This window comes from Mustela nigripes, chromosome 7, assembly GCF_022355385.1.
Source record: "Mustela nigripes isolate SB6536 chromosome 7, MUSNIG.SB6536, whole genome shotgun sequence".
NCBI lineage: Eukaryota > Metazoa > Chordata > Mammalia > Carnivora > Mustelidae > Mustela > Mustela nigripes.
In genome coordinates, this window is record NC_081563.1 from 79,217,579 (window position 1) to 79,240,944 (window position 23,366).

Consider the following 23,366-nt stretch of genomic DNA (forward strand, 5'->3'; position numbering starts at 1 on the left):
TTTGACAGAGAGAGAGATCACAAGTAGGCAGAGAGGTAGGCATAGAGAGGAGGAAGCAGGCTCACTGTTGAGCAGAGAGCCCGATGCGGGGCTCAATCCCAGGACCCTGAGATCATGACCTGAGCTGAAGGCAGAGGCTTAACCCACTGAGCCACCCAGGTGCCCCGATACATTTTTATTCTTATCCAGAAAGATCATAAGGGTGATCCAAAATATAACAAAAATAGCTCTGAGAGCAGGAAGTATCTCCTCGTACTTGAATCAATTAGGGATTTTTCATTTAAATCATCACAAGGAAACCAAAATAGGATCCACTTAGAGAGTGGCCCAGATCCGTTAAAAGTTGGGTTGGTCGGCTTTAGGAAAGTACATTTCTCAGGTATCAGCTGGGATCTAGACTTCTGCAACTTACATTTCATATTCATGCCTTGCATAACTTCCAGAAACAATCTCCTGGCCAGACTCAAGTTCTTCCATGAATATTTTTATTAGTATTATACTCAAGATAGACTCAAAGTATTATAAATCTTCATATTATTGAAATCCTAGTATGCCCTAAATTGAATAAGATTTGTTAGATGAGGAGGAAAATGCCCAAACAAAACATGAATATAAAATATTTTTTAAAAGGAAGGCATTAGGGACGCCTGGGTGGCTCAGTTGGTTAAGCGGCTGCCTTCAGCTCAGGTCATGATCCCAGCGTCCTGGGATCAAGTCCCACATCGGGCTCCTTGCTCGGCAGGGAGCCTGCTTCTCCCTCTGCCTCTGTCTGCCACTCTGTCTGCCTGTGCTCTCTCTCTGACAAATAAATAAAATCTTAAAAAAAAAAAAAGGAAGGCATTAAAAACAAACTATAAGGTATGCCTGGGTAGCTCAGTCAGTTAAGCATCCAACTCCTGGTTTCACCTCAGGTCATGATCTCAGGGTCCTGAAATCAAGCCCTGAGACATCTCTGTGCTGGGAGTGGATCCTGCTTAAGATTCTTTCCTTCTCCCTCTGCAACCCCCAGCACTCTCCCCGCCTCTAAAACAACAAAAAACTATAAAATAACAATTAAGGCCAAATAGCTTTTATCAAAGTAAATATAAAAATGATGAAATAACATAATTTTAAAAATCTCATTGTATTTAAAATATACATATTAGAAACAAATACCCATAGAACACTTTTAAGTACATTCATTCATAGATTATGCAGTCATCAAAATGATGTAATTACACAGGTGCAGAAGTTTGTGTGCACATATTTAAAAAATCCGTTTTTTCTGTGGAGTGGAATTAAACATTGAGAAAAGTCTTAACTGTTTTGCCCTCGTGCCACCTTATACATTTTAGCTCCTATTTCCCTTACCTGGGGGAGCAAGAGACTACTAATTACAGTGTCCTAGAAATATATGTATTTATATGCACATATATGTATGTGTTCTGAACATTTTAAGTAGAAGAAACCTACATTGTTCTACATTTAGACTTCTTTTTTTTATGTTTCTCATGTTGGGTTTACCATCTTCTATCTCGTTATATATTTTTCCTGACCCATCTGAGAGTACGTTGCAGACCTACCGTTTCACCTGTAGTGTTACAGATAGACTTCATAAAAACAAGTACACTTAATACAGTTCTCAAGTTCAGGCATTTAACAGTGATAGAATGCTTTCACTGATAGCCCCTATTCCAAGTTCAGTTGTTCCATTGGTAATTTTATTTTTGAGCTACAGAATCTACTCCAGGATCTTCCTTAGAGTCTCAGGATTCTGTCCTCTAGAATGGTTCTTCAGCCTTTGTCTTTTGTAGTATTGATCTATTGAAGAATACAGGACAGTTAAAATAGAGATTTTCCTTCAGTTTGGATTTTTGTAATGTTTCCCTGTGGTTAGATTTGGGTCATGCAGTATGAGCTAAAACGCTATATGAGTGATGTGGCCTCCCAGGGTCACATCCAGACTCAGCAATATCCCTTTGCCCCATATTGATGTCCATTTTGAACAATTGGGTAAGATGTCATCCAATTTCTCCACTGTATCATTAACGATTTTTCCTTTCACAATTAGTACATAATTTGTGAGGAGAAACTTTTGAGACCATGTTGATATTCTATTCCTCATAAACCTGCCCCTTGTAGATTTAGCACCCTTTGATGATTCTTACCTGAAAACATTTTCCCCTGGGATGTTTACAAAACCGATTTTCTAACTACATCATTCTTTTTGTATTAACTAGTAGTCATCTGACACTAAGGGGGAGATTTCCCTTTATCAGTATAGATATCTGTAGAGAATAAATCCTTTTTTTTTTTTTTTTTAATGGGGTCCCTGGGTGGCTCAGTCATTAAGTGTCTACCTTCGGCTCAGGCCCTGATCCCAGAGTCCTGGGATAGAGCCCTGCATCAGGCTCCCTGCTCAGCAGGAAGCCTGCTTCTTCCTCTGCAGGAAGAAGGTCTGTAACTCTCACTTACCCTGCTTGTGTTCACTCTCTGGCTGTTTTTGTCTGTGTCAAGTAAAAATCTCTTTTAAAAATCATGCTAAAAATAAATAATTAAATGCTTTTTTTTCCCCTTGACCATTGGAGTGTTAGTTACAGATACAATGCCCTTTTACCACAAATGCTTAAGTGTGTATTTCCTAAGAACCAGGATATCATTATGGTGTCGGTTATTCCATTACCAGGAGTTAATTGGATCACTGGTTTTAAGTGGTATCTGCTAGATTTCTTCACTGTAAAGTTAATACTCTTTTCCATTAAGTTAAGCATTTTGTAGGGAGATAATTTGAGACTGTAAATATTCTGTTTCTCAGCAAAGTTTCACATACTAATTTTAGCATCCGATAATGTTTCTTGGCTGAATTAATTGTTACCCTGACAGTTGCCAAATGGCTTTCCAATTCTGTCATTCCTTTTACATTTATTAGTTGGCATTCTCCGGTAAGGACAAGCTTTCTTTTTCCAACTTAGCGTGAATTCATGGATTGCTATTTTATTCAGGTCTGTAACTCTCATTTGTTCCCATGTCAAGTTGTCCCAGATTTGGCCAGTGGGAGACCTTTCAAGGTGGCTCCTGGGTCTTCTAGATATGTTCTCATTCTTTCTTGAAGAATTCCTTACTTTCTAGCACAAGATGTTTCAAATTTATCCTATAGTTTTTCCTACCCAGCCCAGGAGACAGCCATTTCTCCAACAATCCCTAGTTTCTCTTAGTGGAGAACGGTGTTTGGATGCTAAGGTCTGGGCCCTGCTGGGTTGCCGTTGAAACTAGTTCTCTTCAAGAAAGGGGCCTTCAAGAAAGAGCTAAAAAACATATACTAGAAACCACAAGTTTACTAATACCTTCACCTCCAATTCAGCCTCTCTGGGTTCTTCCTTGTCTTCTCCCATTCCATATTGTATCTTCTTCCTCAGGGAGAACCCTGGCTCCCAACATCATCCATAGAGTCACTCATTTGCAGAACTCTGAATTTTTATTTATATTGGTCTTGTATTTTGCAATTAAAAATATTTTAGGAAAGCCCACAGCAAAATTACACATGTGAATTTTTCATCAGTCTGGTATTTCAGAATTAAAAAAAAAAATTTTGGAAACATGTGCCTATGCCTCCTCCCAGATAAATTTGGCAAATGAACAAATGGCACTAAATAACTTTTTTCAATTCAGCTAACATTTATCAAGATTCTACTTTGTGCTCTCTGTTTGTCCCTAGTCAGATTGCTGTTACTAGCTCCAAAATGTTTTCTCATAAGCAAGAACTTTGTAAGTGACCCATCAAATTAATGTGAAATTGTAAGGTGTGACAATATTGTCACATCTTACAATAGCAACAAAGAAGATATTGAAAGAATAGTGACTAAAGAGAGGGGCTGGTTCAAAGGCAACAGTCCTAGCAAAGTAGGAAGTAGACTAAGGTGTAAGTACCGGGAGAATGGAAGTGAAGGGACAGATACTGATAAAGGAAGATTTTTCAGGACTCATTGACTAAATGGGGGAGTGAGGAGGGGAGACACAGCAGGTCTTGTTCAGATGTGGTAATAGTAGGTCTCTCCGCCAGATGGCAATAGTGTTCTTGGTTTTTGGTTTTCCGTCATGCTAATAGATTCGCAGTTTTAGCAACTTCCAAGATCAAACAGATGGATTTGAGTTTCCAACAACATTGTGAAGAATACAGTATGGTACCAGCACAAAGAAACAGAGAGACAGGAGTAGATGAATCCCTGAATGGAAAAGTGGCATTTGTAAATCAGTGGGGAAATTGTTCAGTAAATTCAAACTGGACCCTATACACAAAGGTCAAATCCAGAAAGAGTACACCTATCCTGACAACCGCTGAGTAATGTATTGAATTGTTGAATCACTGTAGTGTACACCTGAAACGAATAAAACACTGTTAACTATACTTGATTTAAAATAGAAAACTTAATTAAAAAAAAAGTCAAATCCAGAACTTAGATATGAAAGGAAGTCCTGAGTTGTATGTTATCCAATATTGGAAAACAGTGTTCTAAATCTTTTCCAGTTTTCTAGCTGTTTAGAGTAGGAAGGTAAATCTGGTCCATACTAATCATGGTCATAAGTGGAAGTCTAATATAGTTTTTTTTAGAGTTTTCTTCCTCCTACAGAGTCTCTTTTCCCAGTTGCTTTACTTTGTTTTAGGTAGGCTCTACGCCCAGCATAGAGCCCAACAAGGGGCTTGAACTCACAACCCTGACATCAAGACCTGAGTCGAGATCAAGAGTCAGACACAACCAAAAAAGCCACCCATGGAACCCCTTTTTCCAGTTGCTTTTATCTGTTTGTTTACATCCCTATCCTCGTTAGAAGGCCTCCCCAGTTGTCTGGCCATTGGTTTTGTTTTCTGCTCTCATAATAGAGTAGGAGACTTTTGGAAACGTTGCTTTTTTTGATGGGCAAGTTGACCATGAATTTCATGTAGGGCACAATTTATCAGCAGTGACACCACTGACATTGTGCGCTGGCTTATACTCTGGTGTGGGAGGCTTTTCTGTGCCTTGTAGGATACTTAGCAACATCCCTGGCCTCTACCCACGAGATGCCAACAGCACCCACGCCACCAGGTTTGTGACAATCAAAACTATTTCCAGACGTTGCCTGTGTCTCTAGTTGAAAATCTCTAATGTGAGATGACCTATTTAGGTTGTCATCTAAAGTCAATATCTTTACATATTTCCTTTTGAGATGGTTATATTCTCCACAGAATTGTCCTTCAGTTTCTCTGGCCTGAAGGATAAAGTGGAGGAAGAGAGCAGGGAGCCTTCAAGACACATGCGTTCACTTATTCTCCTGTTTGAAACACTTCACACCCACCCTCAGCTGTGCTGGTGTTCCTTCATTTAGAAACCATCTGTTTTCCCATCTCTGGAACCTAAACCTCTAGACTTTGGCCAGCGTGTGGGAGGAACAATCAGCCAGTGATGTGGAGTGGGGGGAGGGGAGACCCGAGACTCCTCCTGATCCTCAGCCTTCATTCAACCAGTCTTCCTTAATTTAACATCCCAGTTCACGCCCCTTTCACAGCTGCCAGTGATCCTTGAGTCTTTGGAGGATTCTGGAGTGCATATTGAATTTGTTTTTATCTTGACTTAATGTCAGTTGACAGTTTGGTCTTTCACGTCTGCCAAGTCCATTGCCATCTGTCTGCTTTCTACCCTCTAAAATTTAGTTCCTTTGGTATCTTCTTTCACTCTTTATCCTTGGGATTTATGCCACTCCCCAAAATACTATTAGTGTAGTTTTACATTGGGAGGTTGGAAACTATGAGAATTAGATGTGTGCTTCATTCTGTCATCCTTACCTAGCAGCTACAATTTCATATACTTCTGATAGTTCTGTCATGTTTCTAATGGTCCCCATTTCCTTCCCACCCCTTCTCTTTCTTACAGATAATATTAGATTTCTATTTTTCAGAGATAACATCATTAGATTTTCATACAGAAAGGAGATCTTCTAATTAATAGGAGAAGTGGTGGGGACGAAAATAAGCCAAGACACAGAAGTGGAAAGGAAGAGAGAAATGGATGGAGGTGAGGGAAGATTGACCTGGCTGAAATTGAAGTTCATGTTGAAGGGTATGAGAGATATGAGTATAATAGATAAAGTGGGACCAGATTATTAAGCCTAAAATACTGGTTTGAAGAGATCAGACCATATCCAGAAGGCAGTAGGAAGCACTTTAGACTTTTCATCTGAGACGTGATTGATGAAAGTAGGTTTATAAAAATTAATCTAACAGCTCTGACAACAGATGGACGAGAATAGGGAATGAGTAGAGGCAAAGGAGTTTTCTAGGAGACCAGGGCTGAAATCCAGATCGGAGTGATAAGTATGAGGCCACTGTCGAGGGATGGGAATGGAAAGGACAGACTGAAAAGTCCTTGATAAGGAGAATTTGATTGTGCTTGTTACCAGCAGCTGGTATAGAAATTAAATAGATAACAGTCGAACCCATAGACTCTATAACAATCAGGGTGGCAGACCTCAAATGTGTTATGTACAGCTTTAGTTGTGGCAGGAAATGTGCCTCCTAGAGCACTGTGTGATTTATTAAGAAAAGATCCAATGAACACAACTCAAGAAAAGGGAAAGGGAGGTCATTATAAATCCACAGAGTGGCCTCACTGGAATAGAAGGATTCCTGATGAACAGCAGCCCTCTTGGATCGCAGAACTTGGAAAGAAGCTGAAACCCTCTCTCTGTCCTATACAAGGCCCACCTGGGGCCCTTCCAGGCCCTGAGCCCCATATAACCTTTCTGGCTACATCTCTGCCACCAAGGGCATCTTCTCTCTGGTCTCAGTTCAAAGGCATGAAAGAGAATTAGGACCCAGCCCCACCTTTCAAGTCAGGGTGTAAGTTGCACATCCCTGAGCCACCAGCTGTGACAGAGACAGGCGGAGCACAGAATGCTTACTCAGTGAGGTTGGTTCAGCAGCAACAAGGAATATGGCAGGAGAACTGACCTGCCCAGATGAAACAATTGTTTTAAAGAATCCGAATTGGAAGGGAAGCTGGAACTTTTTGGTGTCTAACCTTACCTTTTGAAGATGTGGTCAGATCCAGAATCCCCTTGCTACCTCACAAAGCCGCCAAGGGAGGCGAAAGTGTGAAGACTGTGGGGTTGGCCAAGTGTACTTGCTCCATCTGTGTAAGGAGTTTGCGCCTCGGACTAGCAACTCTTCCTGAATCCAGCACCAGGGCTGCTGCCTACGAGTCAGCTGGCCTCTCTGATAGCACCAGACAGTCCTCCTCCAGACCTCCTGATGCAGTGTTTATCGGTAAAGGGCACAGTTTGCCCATCTCACCCCACACCTCCACAGGAATCAGTCTGCTCCATGGAACTCCTAGCTTTCCCAAATAAACTCACAATTTTTCGACATCTCTGTGGTTATTCAAGATGAAAGGTCAGCAAACCATGGCCCTCCAGCTGGTCACCTATTTTTGCATAGGAAATTTTATTGGAATACAGTCACGGTCATTCCTTAACAGATCGCCTGTGGTCGCTTTTGGGCACAATGGCAGAGTGGCAAGCCTAAAATATTTACTGTTTGTCCCTTTAAGAGAAAGTCTGCTGACCCCTGTTCTAGATAGCTCTAGAAATGATCGGCGTTTTTTTTTGAAAACCTTGGGTTGATGTTAAAGATTAGTGGCTACACAGTAATCGGACCATGCTTTCCCAGGCCATTTCTATTGTATCTTAATTCCATAATCACTTTGTGGACTAAATTTCAGGCCAGAAGTCACTGAGACATCTCTAAAGATTATCTTGTTGGCATAAGCAAAAGCACATATTATTGTATATTTATGAACTAAACAAGTAATTTGATTTAGATCATTGTTTACAGTTCAACACACACGTCTTTTGTCTGTTCTGGCTATTTACCCAAGCATTATATTTTCTTGCTACACGCACTCAAAAATAATACTGTGTAATTATTTCCTGTGTGATCTGGAATACCGGGGCCTTTCTCCAAATGCAGCCTTTCATTTGTTACCGTAACAAGGAGTTACCCTGTAGATGACATGGTTGAGGTTCCTCAAACAGGGTATTAATTTTCATTCTTCACAGCTGGAGAAACAGAATCCTATTTCATGAGTTAGTGGGCCAAAGAGCCTCCTACCTTCTCACACTATCCTCCTTTTATAAAATAACTGTGAACTCGGTATCCGTATGAATCGGGTGCAACAAACCTGTATTTTTAAGGCGCTCACTCCATGCTCCGACGAGCATAGTTAGCTGAGGCCGCCCACTTGGAACAAGCGAGCTGTAGCCAAGCAGTCAGCGATAAAAATACATCGCTGCAAAAGCTCTGCTTTATCACTCTGGGGGCTCCTACATGGTTTACCAACAGACTCTTCTTTGCCTAAAATATAGGATCTTTGGAGTCAGCTGCCACTCTCTCTCCAAGAGGAGAGAGGGAGAGCCCTTTGTTGCTTTTGCACTGTGAAGGAACCTCCACCCCCGTGTTCCTCCCCTGGGCTCCTGACTCAAACAGCTGAGAAACAGGGAAATAGAATCTTCCTGCCTAGTCATGTAGGAGTTAGCTCTTTTGAATGAGAAAAAATATGTGTTCCTAATTACCACATTTGAAATGTATAGCCATCACTGCTCCTGGAAATTTGGGGCTGTGTCTGAGCCACACCAGAGGCTCCCGTGGCCTCCTCCCCAGTAAGTGGCGGCTAGCCTGCCACTCAGCCTGACCTGTCCCATCTTGCCCTCCACCCCAGAGCCCTGGGGCTCCTCCCAAGTTCTACCCTGCCGCCCTACTCTGAAGCCTGCTCGGACACCTCAGCAAGAGATCGCCCCTTCATTTGTCTTTCCCTGGGCAACTCCCTCCCCCAACTAAACTATGAGATCTTTAAGTCCAGAGGCCACGTCTTTTTTTGTTGTTGTTCAGTAAGAGACTTAGATAAATTCACCAAGACCCAAATGGGATTTGATTACTTGTTCCCCAGCATGCAGTTGAGGGTAGGAAGTCAATGCTTTTGAGTGAATGAAGGGACGTCGGATCTCCTTGGAGAAGGACCACTTGGAAAAGGACCACTGAGTTAGAGGCAGCTAGCTGCCTTTCCAACAGCTCCACAAGCAGGAAAGTTCTTGACAGGGTGTGTGAGTAAGAGTGCCTCAAGGCGTGCAGCTGCTGCCCCTTTCTTCCCAGCCTACCCTTCGTCTCCCAACACCTAGGTCTGATTGGCCAAAAAGGCCTCCATGTGCCACTGTGGAGCTCATCGTTCACCCCATCCTTAAAGAAGATCCTTTTATATTTTAGTGTCATGTCTAAAAGCCACTAAGCTCTGGGTGCCACACTTCAGGAGATGTGAAAAGCCTAAAGAAAAACTGCTCTGGGGCTGGAGGTCTTATTTTAAGTATCCTACCGCAGTTCACGTTTTGCTCAGTATCTGATTTCATTTGGGTCCATGAAGGCAACATTAATTTATTTGTGTGGCAGCATAATATCAGCAGGTCCCTTTCCCCTTTTCTCCCCCTCTTTTCTTCCCCTCATTCAGGCTGCTGGGCTAGGTCAAGGTTCTTTTTTTTTTTTTTTTAATTAATTAATTTATTTGTCAGATAGAGAGTGAGAGTGAACAAGCACAAGCAGGGGAGAGGCAGGCAGAGAGAGAAGCAGGCTCCCTGCCAAGCAGGGAGCCCGATGCAGGACTTGATCCCAGGACCCCGGGATCATGACCTGAGCTGAAGGCAGATGCTTAACCAGCTGAGCCACCCAGGTGTCACCTAGTTCAAGGTTCTTATTTCAGAGGAGGGATGTGACAGCAGGAAGCAGAGAAAGAAGAGTGTCTTCCTGGCTTTTGGCTCCAGAAGCTGCCCTTAGGAAAAAGAAGAAGAGAAACACCTAGCAGCATAGATAAAATACTTGGAAGAAAAGCTAAGGAGAATAGAAAAGGGTTCCCTGTGCCTGGGAGGGGGTGGGGTGTGGGGAGGAAATTCCTGGGCAAATACCAAGAGCAAAGACGTCAATGCTGGGCCCTGTGTGTTACTCCACAGGCTCACCTAGGGAAGGTGGCGCAATCCCAGATGTTTCTATGCGGTCTGGACATGTTCCTTGTATCCTTAGCACAGCCTCAGGAAGGTCGCAAGACTTCAGAAAAGATGGGGCACCTGGGTGGCTCAGTGGGTTAAGCCTCTGCCTTCCACTTAAGTCATGATCCTAGGGTCCTGGGTTCGAGTTTGGCATTGGACTCCTTGCTCAGCAGGGAGTCTGCTTCTCCATCTCCCTCTGCCGCTCCCACTACTTGTGCTCTCTCACCATCTTTGGCAAAAAAAAAAAAAAAAAACTTCAGAAAAGAAATGTGTACATGGTGGGTCCCACTGAAGGGGCCATCCACAGGCTTGCCAAGTCTTTAAGGCCTTATGGAAGCATGTCTCCTCGTGCCCAAGAGGACCCTGGAGAAATGGAGGTTGCTCGTGCACCTGAAGAGGTCATGAAACAGTATGGTTCAATAGATACGTGTGTGGAAGGATGACAAGGCCAGGTTCTTTACTCCCTCCACTGCCCCCACCAACACCATTGCACACCTTGGCACCTCATAAGGTCCTCCCAGAAACCAGACACAATCCCAGGGAAAAGAAGAGATGAAAATCTACAAGCTCACTCAGATTAAATTTCTGATAATGCAAGGAAATGGCAGCTAGAAATAAAATTTAGCTTATATTTCTTATTATGAATTTGTGGCCTAAGAAATGTACCCACTGCTTATAGCTTCTATTCCCAGATAACATTTCTCAGAGAGGAGCAGTGCTCAACTAACCATTTAAATGTCTTCCTAACAGGTTTTAAGGTTTTAGAAACCAAATTGTGAATATATTATCCATATATGCCTTGAAATCAAAGCCAGTAACTGGAGGAAAGGGTCTCTCCTGCTCGTAAGTGGTCCATATTCTCTGAACCAGGATTGAGTCAAGCAATCTGCCAAGTGTGAAGGCTGTATTTCAACACCAAGAAAATTTTTTTCTTAAACATAAAACTAATGCCAATTTTGGTGTCAGTTGATTAAGAAACCACATAACAAAAGGCTAAGATATATTTTGTAACATTGTAAGTTAATTTCTTTTATTCATTACAACACTGATGCAAATTTGAGACGTAGTCCGTCTGTGTGGATGGGCAGAGTTTTCATTCCGTGTAGTAAAGAAAGAACGTGCACAGGGATATGCCCACCCCTTGAGGTAATCCCACAGCTCCCGGGGGTCTGAGGGCCACAGGTGGGGACCTGCTAAGCCAATTGGAAAACCCACTATGTATGATGGCAGTGTCTTGCAGAAATACCTCTTTTCGTATTCCAGTCTGTGGGCTCTGGCAGAAATAATAGTTTGCTGCAAAACAGATCACTCTTTTTTATTTGCAAAGTCTTCATACCAGCTGAATCACAGCTTGCTTTTCACTTCTCGTAACACCTTGCAACATCGCAAAATATTTGCTGGCGTTTGTGAAGGGCGGCTGTAGAATTAGTAAACTGAAAGGAGGCCTGCCTTTCCTCCCACCCTGTCAGCACCTTCTGTTCTAGCAGACCGAAAGGCAGCTTGAGAACTCTGATTGCTTCTCCAGATTAGGACAACTCTTGGCACCGTAGCCCAGAGCAAGAATGGAAGCAAGGGAAACATTAGGGAGTTTGCAGGTGCCAGTACATAATATTGTCACTTTCCAGAATTGAACTTCTAAAATGACTCCACGAAGGTGAATTGCTATGGTAACCAGCCTTCTCAACTTTTATATCTGTAAGTGAAGACAGCATGGGCCATTTCTATTTGGGGGTATATAATCTGAGTTTAATGAATAACTACCCATGCTCTAACTCCTAGTTTAACTAGGCTCATATAATGCTAAACCAGGAAGGAATCTTAGCAATTACCTGGTTCCACCTCCCAGGTTTAGAGATAGGGAAGAGAGATCTAGAGAAATGACACGACACAGCTCACATGTGTCACACCAGGGCCCAAGTGATCTCACTTAGCTGTCTCACGCCTTTTCTATATACCAGGCTGCCTTTCCGAATGGACTCACCCAAATTCCACAAGTGAAGAAGAGAAATAGGGCCACAATTAGACACACGGCATCATCACTTCTGAGATAGTAAATCAAGTATTGTCGATATGCTAGTGACTGGGTGTCTAACTTCATCACGGTTATCATGGATTCTACATTCTGACAACTATCATTTACCCAGAATGATAGATGGAAGGGCAGTGGGGGTGTGGGGTGGGGGTTGGGGGTGTAGGGAGTGACCTGCAGAGACTTGATCCAGTATTATGGTTCCATCATATGCCACCTGCAAAGAACTAGAATGAACCAAAATTGCATTGAATATAAGGTAAACTTCTTTAGTGGTATGATTTAAAAAACATCCTTTAAGATTTTTCAAGGCCTAGTTTATTGAGCAATTCTCATTGCACAAATACTTGCAAAGGTGCTTTGGATAAGAACTTTCCTTCCAGCTAGTAAATCACCAGGCCACAGAAAATTTAGCTATTAGGAACCTCCACAGTTTCTTTTGAGAGGAATGGCAGAAGTTTGAGAATTCTTTTAAGAGCAAATCAACGTTCAAAATTAAAACTAAATAGTGAAATTAAAGTGTTTTAGTTAGATTATTATTTCATTTTAAAGGGTCATATAAATACAAATACTTAGTCCCCAAAATTCTTCAATGTGTGCAAATCATCTGGGGAGCTTGTTAAAATGCAGATTCTGGTTCATGAGGTCTGAAGCCAGACCAGAGATTCTGCATTTCTAACAAGCTCTCAGGTGCTGTCAAACCCGCTGCCCCTTGGTCCACACTTTTTGTAGAAATGGACCGATTTCCTTGCCCCCATCTCGCAAAATGCATTTCTTGTGAAGGTCAAGCTTGACTTAGAGATCTGTGATCACCCTAGTCATAGGAATCCTGGCCTCTGAACGCCTAATGCTCTTACCGCATATATCTCTACAATATATGCAATATATTAACGTCCCATATGTGAGTCTAATCTGCCCAACCAGATCGTAACCCTGTGTGTGCAATAGAGATGTTGCATGAAGAACTACTGATGACTAATTGATAAATTGAAGGTTATTTCCTCCTTCCTCAGAACACTACTCAACCCATCCATGACTTAAAGCAAACCTCTGGTCTAAGAAACATTGACTCTATTCTGCCTGTCAACTCCCTCCCTGTAAACTGACCTTTTAGAAACCAAAGGCTGTGTGGATAGGTTCTGATTGGACACGTGATAAAACTACCAGCTGTGAGAACAAAAGTAGTGGGAAGGGTGGATACCTATCACAGTGGGAAGGCTGTTCATTGGTTGCATCAGACTGCTGGAGGGGAAGCGGGGTGTACTGAAAAGAACACGGGCTTGGAGGCCAAACACATCAGGGCCGCCTTGGTCACCCACAAGCTGTGCCTCTTTAGAAAAGTTACTTAAAATTACTGGGAATTTATTTCTTCATCGGTAAAATGAGATAGTCTCTCCTGCGGTGGTTGTCAGAACTGTAGGAAATGTGTTGTAAAATTGGCTGCAGGGATGCTCCATAAAAGACAGACGTTTTAATCCAGCATCTTCGCTTCCAACTCAAAATGGAAATTGAGTCAGCCACCCGTTCTCCGTCGCGAGAAAGGCGGCTGAATAGTTTACACGCAGGGCAACACCGCCATCTAGTGGCGTATTTCTGCCTAACCCTCCCTTTGATTGCGGTCTTCCTCCTAGTGCCTTTGCTGGTCGCTTGATTCATTCATTCATTTCATTCAACATGCATTTATTGAACGCCCACTGTGTGTCAAGCACTGATTTGGCTGCTGAATCTACAACAGTGAACAAGATAGACATGGTCCCTGCCTTTAGGGAATTTGTGGTCAGGTAAGGAAGACAGAAGTTAAATTTTGATTTCAGATTGTAAAAAGCAGTTTGAAGGAGTACAGGATCCTGCGACTTTTTAATAGTTTCCCTAGGCAATGGCCACTGGAGGTAAAAAGAAGCTGGCGAGGAGACCACATGAGGCACTTATCAGTCGCCCAGCAGTATCTCTCTGGGTGTCTCAACTCAGATTTAGGACCAGGACCTGCCAGCCCACAGGGAGCTCCTGTCTTGAGCTGTGGGATCCATCAGCCATTATCCCACTCCTTGTGAGTCACTCTGCAGACGTCATCACAGATCTTCTCATGTGATCCTTTTACAGACAATATTCAGGGGGGCCAAGTAACTTGCACAAAGACATAAGATGACAAGTCAGAGACAGGATCCACACCCAGTGTTTCTGCCTCTGAAGCTCACATTCTTTCTTCTACTCATGCGATCTTCCTGAAGCGAAACCCAGGTCTCTCTCTCCTTTTATTTTTTTAATGCATACATAATTAATTTATACAAGGAAATGATTTTTTTGTTAATATATAATGTACTGAGCACCTGGGTGTCTCAGTCATTAAGCATCTACCTTCGGCTCCGGTCATGATCCCGGTATCCTGGGATCAAGCCCCACATCAGGCTCCCTGCTTGACAAGCCTGTTTTTCCCCCACCCACTCCCCCTGCTTATGTTACCTCTCTCTCTGTCTCTCTCTGTCAAATAAATAAAATATGTGTGTGTGTGTGTGTGTGTGTGTGTGTGTGTGTGTATGTATGATGTATTAGTTGTTTCAGGGGGAACAGGTCTGTGAATCATCAGGCTTACACACTCACAGCACTCACCATAGCACAATAGCACATGCCCTCCCTGATGTCCATTCCCCAGCCACCCCATGCCTCCCAACCCCCTCCAATCCTGCAGCCCTCAGTTTGTTTCCTGAGATTAAGAGTCTGTTATGGTTTGTCTCCCTCTCCTGCTTCATCTTGCTTCATTTTTCTCTCCCTTCCCCTTGGTCCTTTGTCTTGTTTCTCAAATTCCTCATATCAATGAGATCATATGATAATCATCTTTCTCTAATTGACTTATTTCATTTAGCATAATACCCTCTAGTTCCATCTATGTCATTGTAAATGGCAAGACTTCATTTTTGATGGCTGTATAATATTCCTGCGCATACACGTGTGTGTATGTGTGTGAGAGAGAGATACATATTATATATGCCACATCTTCTTTATCCATTCCTCTATTGGTGGACATCTAGGTTAAGCCCAGGTCTCTATTCTGCTACTTGCTTTGGGCTGAAAGGAAATCATTAGAAGTGTTTGGGGAAACTGGAAACACAGACGGAAAACAAAATAATAGCTTGGTGGGTCAAGTGTGAAGGACAGAGAGGAAACTGCTGGCTTATAGCCCATCAGTGTGTTTTAGAAAAGTAAATCCAAGACATCTCCTCCATCTGGAAAACAAGATTTTTTATTATACTTTATGCTCTTTTGATTTAAAATGTGACACAGGAGTGCCTGTGTGGCTCAGTGGGTTAAAGCCTCTGCCTTCGGCTTAGGTCATGATCCCAGGGTCCTGAGATCGAGCCCCGCATCAGCAGGGAGCCTGCTTCCTCCTCTTTCTCTGCCTGCCTCTCTGCCTATTGTGATCTCTGTCAAATAAATAAATAAAATCTTGAAAAAAAAATAAAATGTGACAGAGATGTTGCTAAATTATGACAATTTGAGGGATCATTTGGAGAGGAGAGGTTATTTTCTGGAGATCTGTAGGAAGCTGCATGTGTTACCAGGCACCAAGAGCAAAGCTTCACTGGGTAAGAGTGGCTACAGGCTTACGCAGTGTGCAGGGTAAACAAAAATCCTGGTTTGCCCAGGACTGAAAGGTTTCACATAACACAGGACTTTCAGCTTTAAAACTGGGGCATTCCTGGGCAAACTATGACTGCTGGTCATCCAAGAAATGGGCCAGACTGGGAGATCCTGATAAGCCTGTGGAAGGTAGGCCATGGTAAGCCACTGAACCTGGAGTCCAGTAGAAGGCTTGGTCATAGTCCAAGGCAAAAAAGGGGAGTCAAGGGTAGGTGTAGATCCCTCGGCAGGATACCTTTGTGCTGAGCTCCTGGGTTACTGGCCCACAGCTCCTATTTCAGGGCCTGGGAGCAGAACTGATTGGTCTCAGGTAGAGGACAGATATGACAGCAGACTGGTCTGTACCTTAGTCTCCTCTTCTATAAAATGGAATGGATAACAGTACCTACCTCCTAAGACTGTGCCTGAAGTATAAGACCTAATATGTGTAAAGTGATCAGAGCAGAGCCTGGCCTTTGAGAATACATGATAAGTCACCATGGAATTCTCCAGAAGAGAAGCTCACGTGTAGCCCTGAACTTCCATAGCTCAGTTTCCCTGTCTTTGTGAGGTGGAAACCAAAAGCCCTGCCAAACCTTTCAGAAGAAACAGAACAGGACACAATCAACAAGAACATGGATAGTGGTTAGGAATGTGTGCTCTGCAATCAAATCACCTGGGTTACAACCAGCTCTGCCCTTTCGATATTCATTTGTTACTTAACAAACACATGTGGGCCAGGCACTGTTGCGCTTTAGTAACAGTGCAGTTAATTTTTATAGCAGTATTATCAGGCAGGAACTGTCTTTTTTTTAAAAATCCCATTTTAGAGATGAGGAGACCGAGGCACAGAGAGGCTGTGATTTGCTCAACTCATAAGAACCAGAACCTTGGGCTAGTTTTATTGACATCTCTGTTCACTTCGCCCCCCAGGAAAGTGGGGATAAAAAATGATGGTACCACTTCATAGGGTGGTTATGTAGATTTGATGTGTTCAAATACATAAAGCACTTAACAAAGGGTCTAGAACATAATAAGCACTCAATACTTAGAAAGTACCTTACTATTTAATTGGAGTGACAAGACCTATATTATATGTCATAATTTAAAAAAATGTAACTGGCAGTTTAAGAAAACGGTCAAATGGTCAGACAGTAAAAATCTGGGTTGGGACAAGGTACATCTACTCTCCTGAACTTAGGAACAGCCTGAAGATCCTATTTGCATGACAGACGTCATGGGCCTCTGGGGAGAAGTGGCAGAAAGTATGTTAAGGATTGATGACTGGTCCCCAAACTCCAGGCTTTACTTTCCTGAACTAAGAAGGACACTAAACAAGTTCTCAACTCAGGGAAGAAGTCCCAGAAAGCTGAGGTATCTGGAGGGGCCCACACCTGGGCCTGGGGCGTGTATGGCCAGGGAGGACTATACATGCAGACTTTCCTTGCCTCCTGCTATGGAAGGCCTGGGTAGGGCCATGGCTCCAGCCCATGTTTCAGATTTTTCTCCTCACCATACCCCTGCTTGCCAGCCTGAAACCGCCGTTGTCCTGGAATTACCTCCCTGGCTTCCTCCTTCTCAACGCTCATCTTTGGCTCATGGGGCTCAGCCCTCTCCCTTCACCGGCTCTGTTTTTGATTTGCTCCCCTGACTGCAGGGAAGCCACACGCCCACCTGCCCCAGGCAGGGGGAACCCGGGGAGGGGGGGCGGGGGGGGAGGACCAGGCAGGGCTGGGTGAGGCAAGGACGAGTATCTTTGATGAGAGGTGGTGATGTTACATACAAACAGCTTTAGACTCCTGGTAAAGTCCTAGAAACTCACCCAAGTTCTTTATCAGAGGGGGTATTAAGCTTGGTTTAGGAAACCTAGTAAGAGTCGTATGAAGCATCGGTGAGAGTGACCCAGAGTGAGTGCCAAGGGCAGTAGACATTAAATGGACACAGGCTGTCCAGCCAAGTCACATCCATCTCTCCTTCCACCTCAGCCACTCTGAGCTCTTAGGCTCAGGGAATTCTTCCCGCTGTGCTGCTCTGCCCCTGGGCCCTTTCACAAAGACAGCTGGATTGCATGGTACCTGGTTTTCTTTTCTTTTTAAGATTTTATTTATTTGTCAGAGAGAGAGAGAGAGTGAGCACAGGCAGACAGAGTGGCAGGCAGAGTCAGAGGGAGAAGCAGACTCCCCGTTGAGCAAGGAGCCCGACGTGGGACTCGATCCCAGGACGCTGGGATCATGACCTGAGCCGAAGGCAGCTGCCTAACCAACTGAGCCACCCAGGCGTCCCCTGGTTTGCTTTTCTATCTGTCGCTTGGATGCGGCCTTCCTCAAGTCACTGGCAACCAGGACTGGCAAAGTCTCTCGCCTTTGAGTGGATGTTAACCCCTGCCTGGACTGGTACCTCAGGGCCGCTTGTGGTGGGGGCCAGGTGGATTTGGGTGATAGCTGGGCAATCTTGGCACCTAGCATTTCAACTCTGGCTTCTGGGGTCTTGGGTTGTGGGTAGGAAGCTGCAGAGGAGAGCCACCCCGTGGTGGAGAGACATACAACAATAGGGAGACTACCCAGGGATGATCTGTGGGAGGAAAGAAGTATCTGGGGCCCCTGCTGTTCAAAGGCGATGGCATCCTCTCCCACAAACTGATGTGGCCTGGGGAGGTTTAGCTAAAGTCACCATGTAGTTTTCTACTAGGAAAGCTTCCAAGACTGGAATTGGGCTCCAATGGGGCGTGAGGGGAAAGCCACCCACATTGTGCATTCGACTCTGCATTCAGTGGTCCCCCGGTCCAATGTTGCTTAACAGTAACACGTTCTTTTTCCGCGAATGTTCTGTTTTGTTCTACAGATCCTAGAGGAGATAGCATGATGATGAAATCTCTGTGCTTCCCACTGCTGCTACGAAAAGCCCAGATTAAAATTTTATGACACTTTTGTTTTTGTTTTTTATGTATGCTGTATGTGAAAATATCTATTACGCAAATCAAGTAGTCTGCTTCCCACTGCCAAGCATCTCTGGCACAGGAGCTGTAAGAAGAAGTGTAATGAACATAAAACAGTTTTTAGAATCCCTAATTTGGTGGTTGGTATATGAAGCTGGCAAGCCCCTCTCTGCCAATGCCGCCAAACACTGCCTGGGTTGGGCACGTCCTTCCTCAGCTCACAATGCTGCGGAGGACGGGGGCGGTATCTTTCCTTGGACTGCATCCCCAGGCAGTCCCACGTTTCTGACACTCCCATTCCTGCCCTGGGGCACTGACTTGCCCTGCTTGCAGCCCTCCTGGGATCTGTGGGCTGTTCAGTCATCACTGGCCTCCTTACTTAATCCAACACCCACAGATGGCCTTCCAGTCCTCTCGGGAGAAGAGCATCTTACCCTTGTCTTGTGGTCATTGTCACCTCCCTGATGCCTCTCCTCCTTTAGCACATTTCTGCTTTTCAGTGGGAAGAGAGTCTCCCCTGACTTTCCATCTGGAGGCCTTTCCCTTCGGTAAATCCACTCCCCACCCTCCCACCCCCTGCCCCACTTCAGCCTCTGCTCTCAGGTCCTTCCCATGATGCCATTCACAATGATGTATCTGGGTTGCCAGGGACACTTCTGTTGACATTGCCTTACCATATGGATTTGAGCTAAGCCTGTCCGTGAAATAAGGTGTGAACTTATTTTACTTTTCTTTACAAGGACTTTAAAGGGCAGGAAGAGGAAAAAATGAATACTGAGAGAAGCAAAAGGGAACTAGTATTTACTGAGCCGTTAGAGAGCTTGAGATCGATGCCAAACATATGTCAACTTATTCATCCTCGCAATGGTTTTGAAAGGTGTTATTTATCCCACTTTAGAGAGGAGGACATGGAAGATAAGTAACTTACACAAAGTACCAGAGCTAGTAACCAGAGAAGTCAGTTGCTAATTTGCTTTTCACTTAGTGTAAAAATTAATGAAAGTTTTCTGAGTCAGCCCTTTAAAAAAAAAAAAAACTTCTAAAAACAATAAGAGAATATTATGAAAATCTATATGCCAACAAATTGGACAACCTGAAAGAAATGGATAAATCCCTAGAAACGTATAAGTTACCCAAAACTGAAACAGAGAAGTAGAAAATTGTTACAGACCAATAACCAGCAAAGCAATTGAGTCAGTAACCAAAACACTCCCAACAAACAAAAGTCCAGGACCAGATGGATTTACAGGCAAATTCTACCAAATATTTAAAGAAAAATTAATACTCTTCTTAAAATAGAAAAGGAAGGAAAACTTTCAAATTCATTCCATGAGGCCAGTATTATCCTGATACCAAAGCCAGAGAGAGACTCCACTAAAAGAGAAGTACAGGCCAATATCCCTGATGAATATGGATGTAAAAATTCTCAACAAAATAAAAGAAAACAAAATTCAACAATATATCAAAAAAAAAAAAAAAAAGCATTTCCATTCCCCATGATCAAGTGGGATTTAATCCTGGTTTCCAAATACTTGCAAATCAATCGATGTGATATATCACGTCAATACGAGAAAGGATGAGAACCAAATGGTCATTTCAATAGATGCAGAAAAGGCATCTGACAAAGTACAACATGGATTCATGATTTAAAAAAAAAAAAAAAAAACCCTCAACAATGTAGGTTTAGAGGGAACACACCTCAACCTATAAAGTCCACTTAACGAAAGAATTACAGCTAACATCATCCTTAATAGGGGAAAGCTGAGAGATTTGCCCTTAAGGTTAGGAACAAGACAAGGATGTCCACTCTAATCACTTTTATTCAACTCAGAGATGGAAGTCCTAGGCCCAGCAATCAGACAATAAAAAGAAATAAAAGGAATCCATATCAGTAAGGAAGAAGGAAAACTTTTACTCTTTGCAGATGAAATGCTACTCTATGTAGAAAAACCAAAAGACCAACAAAAAACTGTAAATAAGTTCATTAATCACAGGATACAGGGGCACCTGGGTGGCTCAGTTGGTTAACCTGCCAACTCTTGGTTTTGGCACAGGTCATGATCTCATGCTCTTGAGATGAGCCCTGAGACCAGCTCTTCACTCGGTAGGGAGTCTGCTTGAGATTCTCTCCCTCTGCCTCTCCCCCACTCCCCACCCCTTTCTCCCTCTCTCCTCTCCCCCTCTCTCGAATAAATCTTGTTTTAAAAAAGATTTTATTAATGTATTTGAGAGAGAGCAAGAGTGAGTACAAGTTGGGGAAGGGGCAGAGGGAGAAGCAAACTCCCCACTGAGCAGTGAACCCAGCGGAGGGCTCAATCCCAGGACTCTGGGACCATGATCTGAGCCAAAGGCAGATGCTTAACTGACTGAGCCACCCCAGGTGCCCCTCAAATAAACATATCTTTAAAAAAAAAAAAAAAAAGGCCATAGGACACAAAATCAATGTACAGAAATCTGTTGCATTTCTATACATCAATAATGAAGCAGCAAAAAGAGAAATTAAGAAAGTAATCCCATTTACAATTGCACCAATAATAAAAAGATACCTAGGGAAAAACCTAAACAAAGAGGTGAAAACCTGCATTCTGAAAACTATACAACACTGATTGAAGAAACTGAAGACAACACAAAGAAATGGAAAGGCATTCTATGCTCAGGGATTGCAAAAGCAAATATTGTTAAAATGTCTATACCACCCAAAGCAATCCACACATTTAGCACAACCCCTATCAAAATACCACCAGCATTTTTCACAGAACTGGAATGAAAAATCTTAAAACTTGTATGGAACCACAAAAGACCCTCAAATAGCCAAAGCAATCTTGAAAAAGAAAAGCAAAGCTGGAGGCATCACAATTCTGGGTTTCAAGTTATATTACAAAGCTGTAGTCATTAAAACAGTATGGTACTGGTATAAAAATAAACACATAGCTCAGTAGAACAGAATATAAACTCCAGAAATAAATCCATAATTACATGGTCAATTAATCTTCAACAAGGCAGGAAAGAATATCCAATGGGAAAAAGATAGTCTCTTCAACAAATGATGTTGGGAAAACTGGACAGCTACATGAAAAGAATGAAACTGGACCACTTTCTTACACTATACACAAACATAAATTCAAAATGGGTTAAAGACCTAAATGTGAGACAGGAAACCATAAATCCTAGAAGATAGCACAGGCAGTAGCTTCTTTGACATCAGTTGTAGCAACTTCTTTCTAGATATGTCTCTGGAGGCAAGGGAAACAAAAGAAAAATGAAATATTGGGACTTCCATCAAGATAAAAAGCACAGGAAAGGAAACAATCGACAAAACAAAAAGGCAGTCTACAGAATGGGAGAAAATATTTGCAAATGATATGTCTGATACAGGTTACTATCCAAAATATATAAAGAATTTATCAAACTCAAGACATAAATAGATATTTCTCCAAAGAAGACATCCAGATGGCCCACAGACACATGAAAAGATGCTCCACATCACTCATCATCAGGAAAGTACAAATCAAAACCACAGTGAAATACCACCTCACACCAGTCAGAATGACTAAAATCAACAACACAAGAAACAACGAGTGCTGGCAAGGATGTGGAGAAAAAGGAAACCTCTTGTGCAAACTGTGGGAATAGAAACTGGTACAGCCACTGTGAAAACAGTATGGAGGCTCCTCAAAAAGTTAAAAATAGGACTACCCTATGACCCAGCAATTGCACTACTGGGTATTTACCCAAAGAACACAAAAACACTAATTCAAAGGAATCCAGTCACCCCTTTGTTTACTGCAGCTTCATCTACAATATCCAATATATGGAAGCGGCCCAAGTGTCCATCGATTAATGAATGGATGAAGAAGATGTAAGATATATAGAATGGAATATAGTTCAACCCTACAAAGAATGAAATTCTGCCATTTGAAACAACATGGATGGAGCTAGAGAGTAAAATGCTTAGCGAAATGTCAGTCACAGAAAGATAAATACTACATGCTTGCACTTATATGTGGAATTAAAGCAACAAAACAAAGGGGGAAAAATAAGAGAAAGAGAGAGAAAGCAAGAAACAGACTCTTAATCATAGAGAACAAACTGATGGTTCTCAGAGGGGATGGGAGGGGGGGAGGGATTAAATAGGTGATAGGGATTAAAGAGGGCACTTGTCATCATGAGCACAGGGTATCTTACAGAGTGTTGAATCACTATATTGTACGCCTGAAACTAATATAACACTCTAAGTTAATTAACTCGAATTAAAATGAAAACTTAAAAATAAAGCCTTCTTAATATGTACCACCAAATGAGCTGTGTGACCTGGAGCAAATTAGCAAACCTCTCTGGGCTATAGTTTGAACATCTGTAAAATCAGGAAGCTGTTCTAGAGGGATCTGAGTTTCTGACCCAGGATTTAATTACCCTTGTTCGCAAAAAAAAGTCTTCCTCCAGCCCAGCCCAAATCTCTCAAAAACCTAAACCATACTAACAGGAAATAAATAATACTCATAGAGTACTGATCAGGAGTACTTCAGGAAATTCCATCGTTTTTTCTGCCAGTTGTACCGCCATGCTCCAGTTCTCCTACACCAGGATCTCTGAGAGGGCAGGAGGATGAGAAAACACAGTGCTAAAGGGTTTCTACCTCACCACTCCCCACACCTCCTACTCCAGCTGCTGTAGCCACTGTGCTGGGACTCGGTCATCTCTCCCCGTGCAGCTGCCTGTTCCCACACAGCTGGCTGCCAGCACCCC

At 42.9% G+C, this 23,366-nt stretch overlaps 1 protein-coding gene across 1 annotated transcript in view; it reads right to left on the bottom strand.

Annotated features, from left to right (window-relative positions):
- LOC132021612 (high mobility group protein B3-like) overlaps positions 1 to 23,366 on the bottom strand; it is a 64,933-nt gene that overhangs the window by 728 nt on the left and 40,839 nt on the right. The window lies entirely within an intron of this gene.